General features: G+C 45.1%; 1 long non-coding RNA gene across 1 annotated transcript; it reads left to right on the top strand.

Annotated features, from left to right (window-relative positions):
* Positions 1 to 959: 959 nt before the first annotated feature.
* Positions 960 to 13810, top strand: LOC122170756. Its single transcript, XR_006171837.1, has 3 exons — positions 960 to 1016; positions 1155 to 1292; positions 13758 to 13810. It is a non-coding gene; the product is annotated as an uncharacterized LOC122170756 (long non-coding RNA).
* The last annotated feature ends 517 nt before the right edge of the window (positions 13811 to 14327 follow it).

Below are 14327 nucleotides of genomic sequence, written 5' to 3' on the forward strand. Positions count from 1 at the left end.
ACCCAGCCAGTGACAGTTATAGAGGCAGGTGGCTTGTTGAATAATATGCTCAACTGCAAACTGTGATACTAAATGTCAGTCTAGGAATGCCATAAATCCTATGTAAAAATGTGCTCAGATTGTTTTGTATTTCAACATGCTAGCCCAAAACTCCACACATAAGAAAAGAATAAACAGTGTGGGTGGCATAATTGTTACATTTTTATATCCCAAACATACGCTCTTTGCAATCAGGACCTCATAAATTTTACGTCTATGCTTGTCAGAGTTGCTTTGGTTTCCAGCAAAGGACTTTGAACTGTGCTGGCCCTTCTCCAGAGCTGTGATGATGCCTGCACGGATGCCTGCAGACTGGGGGGCTGGTAAAATGCTCCTTACAGAATGTTCAGCTTCTATCAGTGAAAGGCAGAACTTGACAGGTAGGAATTGGCTTGCTGCCTTTTCAGCTGAGACCTCCTTTGCTAATCACTATCTCTTTGTACTTGATTCTTGCCTCCAGCTGTGGCTGTCCTACAGCTTAGTCCAGCCCATGCAGCCCTTTGCAGCCCGTGCTGCTCCCATGTTCTTTTCATCTATCAGTCCCTTGCCTGACTGGCATCTGGAAATCCCACTCCCTATATGAAGAGCCCTTCTGTAATAGCACCTGTGTGAACAGTGTCACCAGATTTCTAAACTTTGCTTCAGGTTCCCTTCCTGATGTGCAAATAGGACTCTACAAAGCTTCTGACTGTTGTGGGGTGGGGAGGGCTTCTTGCAAGAGAAAGGGTTTCAATTTGATTTGGTTTTATACGACTTGCTTGTTTGCTTTGCCACATGTCTTGCTTTGATTTTTTTAGCCTCCTTGGTACTGTCCAGCTGCCAAAGCTGAGATGCAATAGGTCCTCATCACTGCTCAAAAGATAACTCCATCACGGGCTGCACACTCACTGCTGGCTGGCTGCTCTCCTTCCGCTTAGCCTGGGGAAGTTCCTGTTTCCTTCACAGCAAGCCACTGCCTTGCCTTGGCTTTATGGGAGGTGATTTTCCCTTGCTGAAGCTTAACAAATACTGCACTTGTTTGGTGTATCTCTAATGATAGCGAAATGTCGGGAAATTGGGGGTTGTCGGGCAACCCTACTGGACTTGTCTGAAATCTTATTTTCCTTCTTTTGCAGAAAGCAGATTTCATATTGATAAATCTCTCCCTTAACTATGGTGGACCCACCACAGGCATGAATGTCATCTTTACAGAGGAAGAGAAATAACAGGAAGAATTACATCGTGCGGCAGTTTTTTGTTGTGGTGAATTTAAGGTACTCAATTTACACCATTATAACTCTTCAGAAATGACCGAAAAAAAATCACTTCTGAAGCCCAGACTTTTCTTATCTCTCAAGTACAAAGATCAACCTTTTGTGAAATGTTCATGTTAAACCTTGCTGCAATTTGGCAGGAGTTTAGGGAGGAGAGAAGGAAATGGTCTGGAAAGACAATCATGATTTAAGAAGCTGTTCTCAAACAAAGTGGCCTCATTCTTTTATTTGTGTTTATCTAGCCTGTCTTTCAGAGAGCATTTTTTGGCTATCAAAACATATTTATTTAGATCTTTCTTTCATGTACTGAAACCTTGTCAGCCAGTTCCTGAGTTGTAAGTGCTTGATTCTGCAACCATAATATTCTCTTTCCATAGTTTTGTATATAGTTTCCTATGCTTAGTTTTAGGAGCAAATTGAAAAAACAGGTTTCCCACCATATGGAGCCATATGTACTCTCACAGGGTCAGCAAAATGGTTGAGCTATTTAGACTGAGATTTAGCAGAGACCTCCACTTGAGCAAAGTGTACAGCACAAGCAAAGAAGAGCTCTTTACGCTGGCAGGGTGGTCTGCAGCTCACAAATGTCAGTGGCCACCATGCATGATCAGCAGTGGGTCTGCAGAGTTGCATTAAACATCAAAATAACTGTAAGTTAAAGGTGGGATGTTCCATAACAAGACCATTCACTGTGCTGTGGGCAACAAAACAGTGAAGGTTCTGGAGCACAGGTCTTATGAGGAGTGGCTGAGGGAGCTGGGATTATTCAGTCTGGAGAAGAGGAGGCTCAGAGGAGACCTTATCACTCACTACAGTGACCTGAGAAGAGGTTGTGACAAGGTTGAGATCAGCCTCTTCTCCTGCATAGCTAACAATAACACTAGAGGGAATGGCTTTAAGTTGTGCCAGGGGAGGTTCAGGTTGGATATGAAAAAAACTTTATTCTCCAAAATAGTGAGGTGTTGGAACAGGCTGCCCAGGGACATGATGGAGTCACCGTCCCTGCTTGCGTTCAAGAAATGTGTGGATGTGACACGGAGGTTAGTGGGCACGGTGGGGATGGGCTAGTGGTTGGACTGGATGATCTTAGTGGTCTTTCCTAGACAAAGGTGGGCCATATTCCTTGCTGGGGAGCTCTTCAAATGAGTGAAAAATTTGGGGTCTGCTTTGAGTCACAGTGGAAGAGTGCACACACAGAAAACCCTCCTGTCTCACCTCCTCTGTCAATCACCTTGTCTCTTGTGAAGGTGGTCTTTTCCTTCTACTCCACCATCTAGGTGTCATCACTGAGAGTGAGGTGACAGGATAGATACTGTCTTGTGCATGGTGCTGTGCTGTCTTACACCACAGAGAGATCCTCCATACCTGAGATAAGCAATTACAGAAAAGCCTTTCTTGGTCCTTGTCTTTCCTTACAGTAGAAGTAGGGTGATGGCCCTTTTAACTCCAGAGGTGAAGTCCACCCTAAATGATCTACAGACTCTTCACACACTAAGAGAAGCACATCACTGACTCACAGAATCACCAAAATCATCTAGTCCAACTGTCTGCCTACCACCAATATTTCCCCACTAAACCATAGGACAGCATTTAAATGTTTCTTGAACACCTCCAGCGACAATGACTCCACCACCTCCCTGGGCAGCCCATTTCACTCACTCAGAGAAAGAAATTTCCTAATATCCAACCTGAACCTCCTACAGAGCAGCTTGAGGCCATGCCCTCTAGTTATCTTGATAGTTGTGCGGGAGAAGAGGCCAACACCCACCTCAGCACAACCTCCTTTCAGGCAGTTGTAGAGAGTAATAAGGTCTCTCCTGAGTCACTTCCAGACTGAACTATCCCAGTTTCTTTAGCCACTCCCCACAAGATTTGTGCTCCAGTCCCTTCACATCTTTGTTGCCTTTCTCTGGATGTGCTCCACGCCCTCAGTGTCTTTCTTGCAGTGAGGGGCCCAAAACTGAACACAGCACTTGAGGTGCAGCCTCACCAGAACCAAGTACAGAGGAACAATCACCTCCCTGCTCCTGATGGCTAAACTAGTTCTGACATAAGCCAGGATGCTATTGGTCTTCTTGGCTACATTGGCAAATCGTTTTGCAATATTTTCTGTACTTGGGTAAGCATCTGAAATGAGTGTAGCCCTGCCTAAGCAAAGGAAGTAGTGGGGATTCTTTTTTTCAGGGCATTGTCAGTAGCTGCTTTTAAATACAATACAATACAATACAATACAACACAAAGTCAACCTAATTTAGGGCAGCTTTCTTGTTCCCCTTTTCTGCCCTTTTCTGAAGTTTGCCACTCACCCATATTGCTGCCTCTGAGGGCCTCTGAACCCAGCCAGCCTCAGCAGTTGTTGCAATCACAACATGTTGTGTGGCAGAACGCTTATAGCACCATCAAGCAGTTCCTTACAAATAGATCTGTAAGCATGCACAGGGCTTGCTGCATGCCTTGTCTGAGCGCAGAGAGGGCCCACTGCAGCAGAACATGCCAGTGCTGGCACAGCTGGGTAACTCAGGGCCAGTGCAAAGCCAACAGCTCAATGTGAGCTGCTGATTTAGGACTGTGGATGGATTTCCAGGGCAGCAGCACATCCATTTCTGGAACCCAACATAACACTTCCTTTCAGTGTTCTGAATTCTTGCTTCAAAGCTCTGAATTCTTACTTCAAAGCTTTGAGATACTCTATATAAGGCAGTTGGAGTCTTTGGTTTAAGGGAAACTGGTTTTCCCTAAATTCATCCTAAAAACTCCTGGATTACTTTGTGGGAACTGTCTGAAAATACACAGCCTGAGGCAAGCACATTAGAGGGAAAATTTCTGCTTGAACATTGAATGTTTGGCAGTTGTGAACAACTGAAATCATAGTCTTATAAAAGGAAAGATGAGGCAAATTTAACTGTTACCATCTGTGCCAGGTGCGTGCCTACACTAATGGTTCTGGGTGGGTAGACAAGTAGTATGTGTAAGTTCGTGATACATCCCTTCTCCCCAGGAATCAGCTTTAGTCTGGTAAAAACTCATTGAAGTCCGTGGAATTACAAGACCATAAATCTAATTTAACATTGGAAATTGGGCTCTATAGATGTGCTCTGTGTGTGGTATCAATCTGTTTGCAGTGTATATATAAATAAGATTTGTGGTGAAATGAGAAAAACAAGCTGCTTGTACATCATCTAGGAATGAGCTCTGTGTTGTGCTTAATATTTTCCAGAGACAAATGCGGTGACAGACTTATCAGAAACACTGGCTGAAATGAAGCTGTTGATCCAAACATCCTCATCATACTTTATCTTAAAGCCAAAGCAAAAATGAGATGTCCCAGTGGGTGTAGGCCATAGAAACATTGCTTTTTATCATTATTATTATTATATTCAGATGTTCGTTGTGCTTACAATTATAGTGCTGGCAGACAGAACCTATTAGAACTGCCAAAGCTGATCATCTAGCCCCAGATCTGATCATATTACTGAGAGCATGGTCTGGGATTTTACAGTGGCTTGAGACAATTTGACTCTTTCTTCCTCGCCAGCTCATCTCGCTGTATCTATTCCAGAGTGGGGCACAACATGTGTTTTAATGAGCCTCCACCTCTTGCTTGGATCCTTCCAGGGGGCTGTCAAGCAGACAGCCTGGTGACTTTCTGCTTGTGGAGGGAACAGCTCGCAGGTAGCCTTACAGATTCAGCAGCTAAATGAGTTCAAGCTCAGCATGTGTGAAAGATAAACAAGGGTATTCTTTCCCATTATAGCATCCTTTTTGTAGCAAAAGGAGTCGTGGAGGAGGGGAAATGGCTGATGAGCCAATATATGTCATTTCTCTGTGGTTAGCCTGATTATTTTTCTGTCCCATGGATAACAAGCCAACAGCAGTTGCATGGTGTATACTGCATCCAAGGGATAAAATAGGCCCACTACTGAACTAGGACAAAAGATATCCTTCAGGCAGATGTAGCAGCCAGTACCTCAGTGAGTTTCTACTACACACTCTGTTCCCTGGATTTACCACTCACTGAATGAAAACGTAGAAATGAGCAGATTAGCTTCCTCTCTGTAAAGAGAGGCACTTTGGAAAGCAAGGTTTCCAGATTATTTCAGATTATTTGCAAGCAGAGCCAAGGAATCAGGAATGCTAAGTAAGTGACCATGTGCAAAAGGATTATTCCAGTGCAATGTCCTAGGATAAAAGCAAAGCAAAGCTACTTGAGCTTAGATCAAGGCTCCCACAGAAAGGCTGTTTTCTACTGTACAAATTAGTCCCAGCAGCTGAACATCAAAGACCATTTAAAAGACAGCCGAAAGCGTCAAGTTCCTGCTTATCACATCTCAGAACAAGAGCTCACTGGGCTTTGTAAGAGCATCATTCTCCTATCTCACAAAACAGGCAGATCACAAAATCTCCCCCTTTACTTTACAGGACATAGTGTTGGAGCCTGTGGGTCCAGCCTCAGTGCAGGGAAAGATGTTTCCTAGATCCCAGCTGACTCTGCCAAGCACTTGGTCACTGAAGTGATCTGTAAGAGCCTCTTCTTTCCTTATTGCTGGCAAGAGCTATTGCAAGTAGAGTTCCTCTAAGGGAGTTTATTTTGATGAAGTTGGAATGTAAGTTTATGCTTTTCTTCAGCAGAATCTACTTGAAGAGGTCCTGGGGTTTCAAGATAACTGAAATTGCCTTTTTAATGGCTAAACTGTTCACTCAATGTTTGCACTGTTGTTGTGGTTTCATCTGGGATAGAGTTAAATTTCTTCCTAGTAGCTGGTGTGGTGCTGTGTTTTGGATTCAGGATGAGAACAGTGTTGATCACACATCAATATTTCAGTTGTTGCTGAGCAGTGTTTACACTAATTCAAGGACTTTTCTATTTTTCACACTGCTCTGTCAGCAAGAGGGCTGGGAGTGGGCACAAGAAGCTGGGAGGGGACAGAATGAGAACAGCTGTTCTAAACTGGCCAAAGGGATATTGCATACCAGATGGTGTCATGCTGAACAACAAAACGGGAAGGAGTTGGCTGGGGATTGGCCACTGCTCAGAGTTTGGGTTGGGCATCAGGCAGTGGGTGGTGGGCACTTGCGATACACATCACTTGCTTTGTTTATAGTTTTATTGTCATTATTATTTCCTCTTCTTTTTCTGTCCTATTAAACTGTCTTTATCTCAGATCACAAGTTATACTGGTCCCTGCCATTTCTGGAAGCATTTCTGGAAGTAAGGTTACCCAATATAGTTGATAGTTCTGCCAGTTCTCTCATAGCTGCAAGATCGTCTACCCAGCTTTGAACTCAGGAAATCTTGGTTTTGGAACATGCAACTCAGCACGAGAGAGAGAAAGCTGTGGAAGAGGAATAGAGGAGGGTGAAAAGAAACAGAGATCGTTCTTAGAATTTTCTGAGTGGAAAGGACACTCAAGGACCATTGAGTCCAACTCCTGTCTCCATACAGGGCCATTCAAAATCCAATCCTATGTCTGAGAGCGGTGACCCAATGCCCCTTGAGCTCCAGCACTTGGGGCCGTGCCCGCTGCCCTGGGCATCCCGTTCCATGCTTACCACCCCCTGGTGCAGACCCTGTCGCTGACCCCCAGCTGCCCTCCCCTGACAGCTCCATGCCGTTCCCTCGGCCCTGTCGCTGTCACACGGAGCAGAGCTCAGCGCTGCCCCTCCACTCCCTGTGAGGAGCTGCAGCCACCATCAGGCCTCCCCTCAGCTCCTCTGCTCTGTGCTGAGCAAAACCAGGGCCCTCAGCTGCTCCTCACAAACTTTGCCCCCCATCTTCGTAGCCTTCCTTTGGACACTCTCACAGTTTTATATCCTGCCTATATTGGGGCACCCCAAATGCACCCAGTGCCACATCAGCACAGAGCAGAGTGGGACAAACCTCACCTAGTGGCAGCGCTGGCCCTGATGCAGCCCAAGGCTCTGTCGGCCTTTCTGGCTCCAGGGCGCTGCTGGCTCAGATTCAACTTGCAGCCAAGCAGAACCCTCCGGTCCCTTTCCTGGGGCTGCTCTCCAGCCTCTCATCCCTCCATCTGTACATTGATCCAGGGTTGTCCCACCCCTGGTGCAGATTCCAGCACTTGCTCTTCTTCATGCAGATGGCAACCAACTTTGAAGTTGTCAAGGTTTTGGGGCAATGCCTCTCCACACTGAAGGGAGTCAACACTTCTCCCAGTTCGCATCATCCACAAGTTTACTTAACATGGCTTCCAGATCTTTACTGGAGTAATGGATAAAATCATTACAGAAAACCTGCTTCAAAATAGAGCCCTACGGAATCCCACTAGTGGCAAGGAGGGCAACTGTCAGGCCACCGCAACATGGTCCAGCACAGCCATGTTCCCAATGTCATGGGACATACTGAGGGTCACACCCACCATGGTACTGTGCTGTAATGTCACGAGCCAGCTCCCTGCCAACCCTCATCAATACAGGGACCCTGACAACAGAACTCCAGTCAGTAACTGACTTGCGGCCATCTTCTGGCACAAGAAACACCTTACATAGAGATTCTTTTCCTGCTTCCTCCACCAAAGAAGTTCAGGCTACAGGGGAGCAGCAATGAACCTGAGTCAGTGGATGTTGATCCTCCTGAAGGCAATGTCAAGCCCATGGAGGTGGATCTGCCTGCACAGGAAGAACCAATGGAGGTGAATCCGTCTCCATCCAGGCAAGGCAAGCACTATAATATCATGCTTGCTAAGAGACATTGCCACATCCATTGGCAACACACCAGGGGCTCTCGATTTCCATCCCGGTGTGGAAATGTCACCACCTGCCAGAGTGCCCCAGCGCCAGTTGCTGCTCCTTCACCTTTCCTTCCCTGTCCCCAATCCTCATCCTTCCCCAAGCCCTCTCACCTCTTCTTCCCTTAGCTCTGAGGAAAAGGGAAGGACTTGAACTGGGACTGGTGTCCTCTGAGCTGCTATGCTGAGCACCACAGGAAGAGTCCAGCAAATGGCCCTGAGCTCCATGCAGCTTCCGGACTCCTCAGTTTGTGTGAGCTGAAAGGGAGAGATCTGTGAGGTCCTATTCTCCAAGTTATTAATCCTTGATTATTTATGCTCCCCAGAATCAATTTTTGGCATCTCTTCTGGGGAGACTGTAGATCAGTGGGAAAGATGTTCATCCTAACACAGCTGGTGTTGTTCCACCAGTTTTTTTGCCATGGGCAGTTCAGGCACTCTTCTGTTGGCCCTTAATCCAGAAAATCGCTGAAGTCATGGGAGTGGGAATTGAGTCCCTTTGGCTTACAGAAACTCAAGTCATTCTGAAGGGAGTGCCAGTTGTTGACCATACAGTGACAGCAAGTGTCTCCATCCTCTGTCCAGGCTGCCCACCTACTCCTTCAGATGGGAAAGTCCTCACAGTTGCTTTTCCCGCCAACCATGTCTGAACATTGGAATGTGCCCCGAGTTCCTCTGTGAGTTGGTGAGCTCCTCCTAGTTTTCTTTAAAAATAGCATACACTTGACTCTTTCTAGCAGATTTAGGAATTGATTTGCATCGATTTACTGCATGGTGTTTAAACATGCTGTGCTAGACGAGCAAAACGAGCCAACTGAAAGCTACTGCTGTGTGGGCAAGAGTGAAAACAGGAAGAGCAAGATATAGATATTGCTGTCAGCACAGTTCATGGAGAGCAACCATTTCCCCCTTCACTCTGAGAAATAGGCATTTAGGCTTTGCATGACTAAGAGCATGGCATTATCTTTTCTTTAATTCTTGCTTGTTGTTACCTAGCTGTTGTCTTTTTATTTGAATGACAAACCAGCACTGATGAGGAAATACAGCTTGCTTCTTTTTTTTTTCTTTTTCTTTTTTTTTTTTCCTGTGGACAAATGCCTGTGTAGAGGAGCAGTGAAGCTCAGCTTAGTTGTTATTTTAAGCATCTAATTTTTGCTGCTTGACCTGTGTGACTGAGTTAAGGTCACAGGAAAGTTTATCTTTTTTTTTTTTCAGCTGAGAAGATGTGCTTTTCGCTGATGCTAATAATTTCGATTTCTGGGACTGGAAATAAAGATAAAAAGGCACCTTAATTCTATCCACTGTCTTCTCAGAGGAATTCTCTTAGCTCCTTCTGTTATAAGCATCATCCTTTGGTTTTCTCTTCAAAAATAAGGACATCAATTATCTCATGAAGGACAGCAGCACAGGGTGTTTTCTAGTAGAAGGATGAGTACAGCATAGCTGTCAGTCCTGCTGCATTCTTAGTTTATACAATGCCATTAGGCTGACTGTCATCTCTTTTGTGTTGTTACTTGCAGTTATTTTATATACTGGGAGTAGTTGATATGGTGCAGGGCAAGGCTGCCATCATCCCAGAAGGAATGGACAAGAATCTGGGTGACATGAGCATCATGAAGTTCAAGAATTCAAACGTGAAGTCCTGCACCTTGTAAACAGTGACACCATGCAGCAGTACAAACTGGGGACAGGCTGGCTAGAAACTAGCTTTATATAAGAGGACCTAGAGGTCTTGATGGACATCGAGCTAAATGTGAGTCAAGAATGTGCCACTGCATGAGTGAGAGCCAAGCACAGAAGACAGTGGGCTGCATTAGTAACAGCAGAGGCAGCAGGTTGAGGTAAATGATTGTTTTCTTCTATTCTATGCTTGTGAAGCCACATCTGGCATAATGTGACCAGTTCTGGCTCACCAGTAGGAAAACAAGTTGATAAACAGAGGCAGTGTTAGTGGGTGGCCACTCATGTGGCCAGGGAGCAGAGGTACAAAATGTACAAGGACAAGCTGAGGGAGCTGGGTATATTCAGCCTTACGAAGAGAAGGCTGCATAGTAGGGGCTAACAGAGAAAGAGCTTGGAGACTTAATTGCCACTTGATTCTCAGAACTCCCTCAGTAAGCTCCCTCTTCCCATGCCTGGAAAAGCGCACATGACTGTGATACAGCTGAGAGGATCAGAAATAGCAGAAAAGGAATAGGCCTGTAGGATTGCTCTGGAAGGTTCCCAGTGAGCCAGTGTACTCCCGCTGCATGCCCCTGAGCCCCTGCAAAATGTTTCCATCTCTTCACCTATGCCAGTGTGGGATAAACTGCTTGTGTGGCCCTGGTCCAACAGATAGGGCCAACCCCTGTTGAGGGCCGACCATAGGCGGCAGGAGAAGTGGGAACACCTCCAAACTGTCATAAGAGGGTAAACTGTCTGACACAGGAATCAGTGGGCAGGTTGCTGCTGCTTCACAGCTCTGCCTGTATCTGACAATCTGTCACTTACAGAGAGAATTAAAAAATGGCCTGTGTTGCTGACCGAGGGGAGGAGAGCAGGGCCTTTGCAGTGAGTGTGATCAGCAGGTGCTGGCATGTGTTCCCCCAGTGATGTCATCTGCAGCAGAGTTGCCTGGAGAATATCAGGCTGCTTATCTCAGCCTCAGCTCATCCTTGCTGTAATGCAGGAAAGATCACGCTTGTTGCTACTGCACAAGGCTCCCTCAAAGCCTGCCCAGCAGCTGCAAATGAATATGGAAGGAAAAAGAACTGAAACTCGAAGCCAGTAATGCAAAGAAAAGCAATGCAGCTGCAACATGTTATCACACTGAGAACATGTACACTTGCCAAATACATTCTGCCCCTTTTCCCTGAGCAGATAATCCACAGGGAAACCAAGGTATTGCTGCTGCTGTCAGCTAATAAGGCTGTTCCTTTAGTTCTCACTGACAGGTCTGGGGCTGGAGTTCCTGGAGTCTTTCCCTGCCTGTGTTCCCATGCAGGGGGATGATGCTCTGTCCCTAAGCTTCCCTTGTTCGTATATTTTCCCTTAAAAATAAGAAAGCTTGTCACGAGGAGACAAAAGATATAGTTGAAAAGATGACAACTTTGTCACTTTTGCTTCCCTCATAATGGTGTGTGAGTTTTCTCGGAGGGAGTCAGGGAGCTCTGGGATCCTGAGGGCAAAGCTTCACGAGGTCCTTCACACTGATGTTGTTCTACTCTGTTGCCCTTCTGCAGAGCAAGGACAGTGATTTTCAGCTAATGGAGCACTAGAATACTTTGTATTAGCTTACCCAATTGCTTGGTATATTCATAATATACCTGCTCTAATAAACAGATAAAAGGGCTTTATTTTCTCTGTTCCTAGAATTCAGATACTTTCACCAATGCCTCCTTCAACAAAGCAATTTTTACATAACAGAAAATGCCGCTGGGATTTTATTTCTATTTCTTCTGATAGGAAACGTTCTGACTTCATAATAGCATGGCATAGCCGGTCGCACTTTCAATACCAGTGTAAGCAGTACCTATATTGCACTACCAGTGATCATATGATACCTCTACACATTTCTGCAAAGCTCATCTGCAATCTCAAGTATTTTCCTGCTCCCTTGTAAGGCCTGAGCAAAAGGACAGCCTGATGGAAACATGTTCTAGGGAAGAATTGTTCTGGATGTTTGCAGGATTCTTTGGTCTGCATTAGAGTACCAGCATACAGTTACACTGGCAGAAGGGTGGAGGCAGCCACCGCATCCCAATGACTCTGAAAGGCTTGCAACCAAATTGCAGCACTGCTCCATGTGTTTTAACTGGGTCACGGAGTGAAAGCCATTTGAATTCTTCATGCTCTGCATCTTTCAAGTAACTGCATTTTAAAGACTCGTTTTCATGTTCATTTTCCTACTTACATGTTTAAAACTTAGTTTGGAGTGATGCAAAAAGAGGCATATCTCAATCAAATCTGAATATGAAACCAAGCGTCAGTATAAAATTGACCCTACATTACAACTTCAGACGTTACAGTTTTTTGCATTACACTTTTAAGGAGGTGAAAAACAAAGGACTCCACCTTATAAACACATCTCTGCCAAAAATGAAAGTTTTCCAATGAAGGGCAGAACAAGATGCTGCTTCATGCATCCATGTCTTTGAAACACTGTTTTTTAAACCAAGGCAAAGACTCAGTGCTTACACTGCTTTGTCTGACACAGATCCCATCCAGCTTCTCTGTCATCCAGCTTTTTGCCATTTTGCCAAAACATGGCTCCTAAAATCAGTCCTGTTCTCTCCAACCACTGGGACTGACGTGACCTTCATTGAAATTAAGTGAGGCTTTGTACTGGAATGAGATTTAAAGCAGAGGGCAGGGGCTACCAAGTTCTTCTCCTGACTGTACCCACAGCCTTTGCTGCACGTGTTTACAGTCAGTCAGTGTTTGACATGTCTGTGCTTCAGTTGGCCTGCATGCCTCAAAGTCCTCTTCCTTAAACCCAATGGAGTGTGAGCATCCACGTGGGTTGGACTAGATGATCTCCAGAGGTCCTTTCCAACCTCTATCATTCTGCGATTCTGTGATCCAGCTCAGGTCTTCCTCTCCATCTTCTGCAAGCAAAAATGGGAATTACAGCTAAGCAGAAATTGGGAAGGAGTTGTGTCAGATTCACTTGTTGGCATGGTGGTAGAAGTTGCTCTTGCAGCAATGGGGCAGCCTTGCTAAGATGAACTATTGAGAGTGTTTTAATTGGCAGGGACAGTGGCTGTAAGAAAAATGGGGCTGTTGGGTTGGACAGAACAGAGAAGAGGCTCTGAAGATGAGGTCAAGGAAAAAGAAGCTGAACTAGACCAGTGATTCAAAGCAGATGGCACTCTTCAAATGATGAGACAGGAGAGGCAGCTTCAGAAGTGAGACAGAAAGATACCTGGGCAGCAAAAAAAAGGCTAATAAATGAATGATATGTATTTTATTGCAGAAAAATGCAGCAAAAGAATTTAATTACAGTCATGATTTATTAAAATGAGCTGGGAAGCGTCCCAGTTCAGAGAGGCTTTTTATAGAGGAGGCAGCCAACATATTGCCTATCAAATTAGCAAGAGAGATTTGTGGACATAAGATGTGGAAAATGGCAGCCACAGGGTGAATGGAAATGTGTCTGCAAATCACATTTTGACAAATGAGGGAGAAGACTGTCTTGGCTTGTCACAGCCACTCCCCTGTCTGTGTCTGTTTCTTTTCTCCCAACCCAGAGCAGAAGCATTTGTCCCTTCAAACAGCTGTCCTGCATTTGGTTCTTTCCATGCTGTGAAGTTCATCAATATTCATCAGCACTGGAGAGGCAGGAAGACTAATTTTCAGCTGAGGCAGCTGGGTGACTCACTGTCAGCACTGACACCAGCAGCAAGGCCAGATTCTTTGCCTCTCAGCATATCCCACCATCCTACTGTGGGAAATCTGCACAGCCACTGCAGTAATGCTAGCAGAAATGACCCGCAACAGTGGCTGCTCTTTTGTTAGCATGCTTTATGTTGATGCCTGCAGCAAATCCCTTTAGGTTTGAGGGCTGTGACCCAACATGGACTCCAGTAGTGTCTGTGTGGGTGGTGGCAGGTCCAGGAGGATGTCCACTTAGTCATGTCTGGAGGGTGACAAATGACATCACCTTTGACAGGTTCGGCTGACTCATGCTGGCTCCGATAGATTAGAAATGATTCCAGTCTAACCACGTATTCTTCTTCATCAGATAGCCAGCAGAGGTGAATATTGCACCCCTCTGAGGAGAAGAAAATCCCACAGGCAAGCAGAGAGCAAGATTGACATTTCTCATTATTTCTGTACTGCAGGTAATACATATATATATACATATACATATATATATATATATATATATATATTTTTTTTTTTTTTTCCCTGGGAGCCCTTCAAACCAAGTGAATGAAGACATATCTTCTGTACAGTCCGCAACACTCCAAAAGGTCCAATCTGTCCTGCAGAATTTCCACTGATTTTGCTGTAGCCCTCAGGCTGTAACTCGGGTGTGATCTCAGGCACACACTGTGGCTACCCCAAAATCTCAAATTTTGCTTTGACCAAGAATTTACCATACTGAATAGAAACTATTCCTGGAACAACAACATCTTTTCCCACTTGCAAATCTCCATCTAATCTGATCATCCTTATCCATAAGCAGAGAGAAAGAAGAGCAAAGATATAAACCCCAAAGGTTAAGTATGTATTTTTTGCAACTGTTTAATGTTTAGCATTCTCATGTTGTGAAGAACATGCAAACTTTCTGCATTCTTTCTATTAGGTG

Source organism: Centrocercus urophasianus, unplaced genomic scaffold (genome assembly GCF_019232065.1).
Source record: "Centrocercus urophasianus isolate 14NV4802_14NV808 unplaced genomic scaffold, USGS_Curo_1.0 seq_73, whole genome shotgun sequence".
NCBI lineage: Eukaryota > Metazoa > Chordata > Aves > Galliformes > Phasianidae > Centrocercus > Centrocercus urophasianus.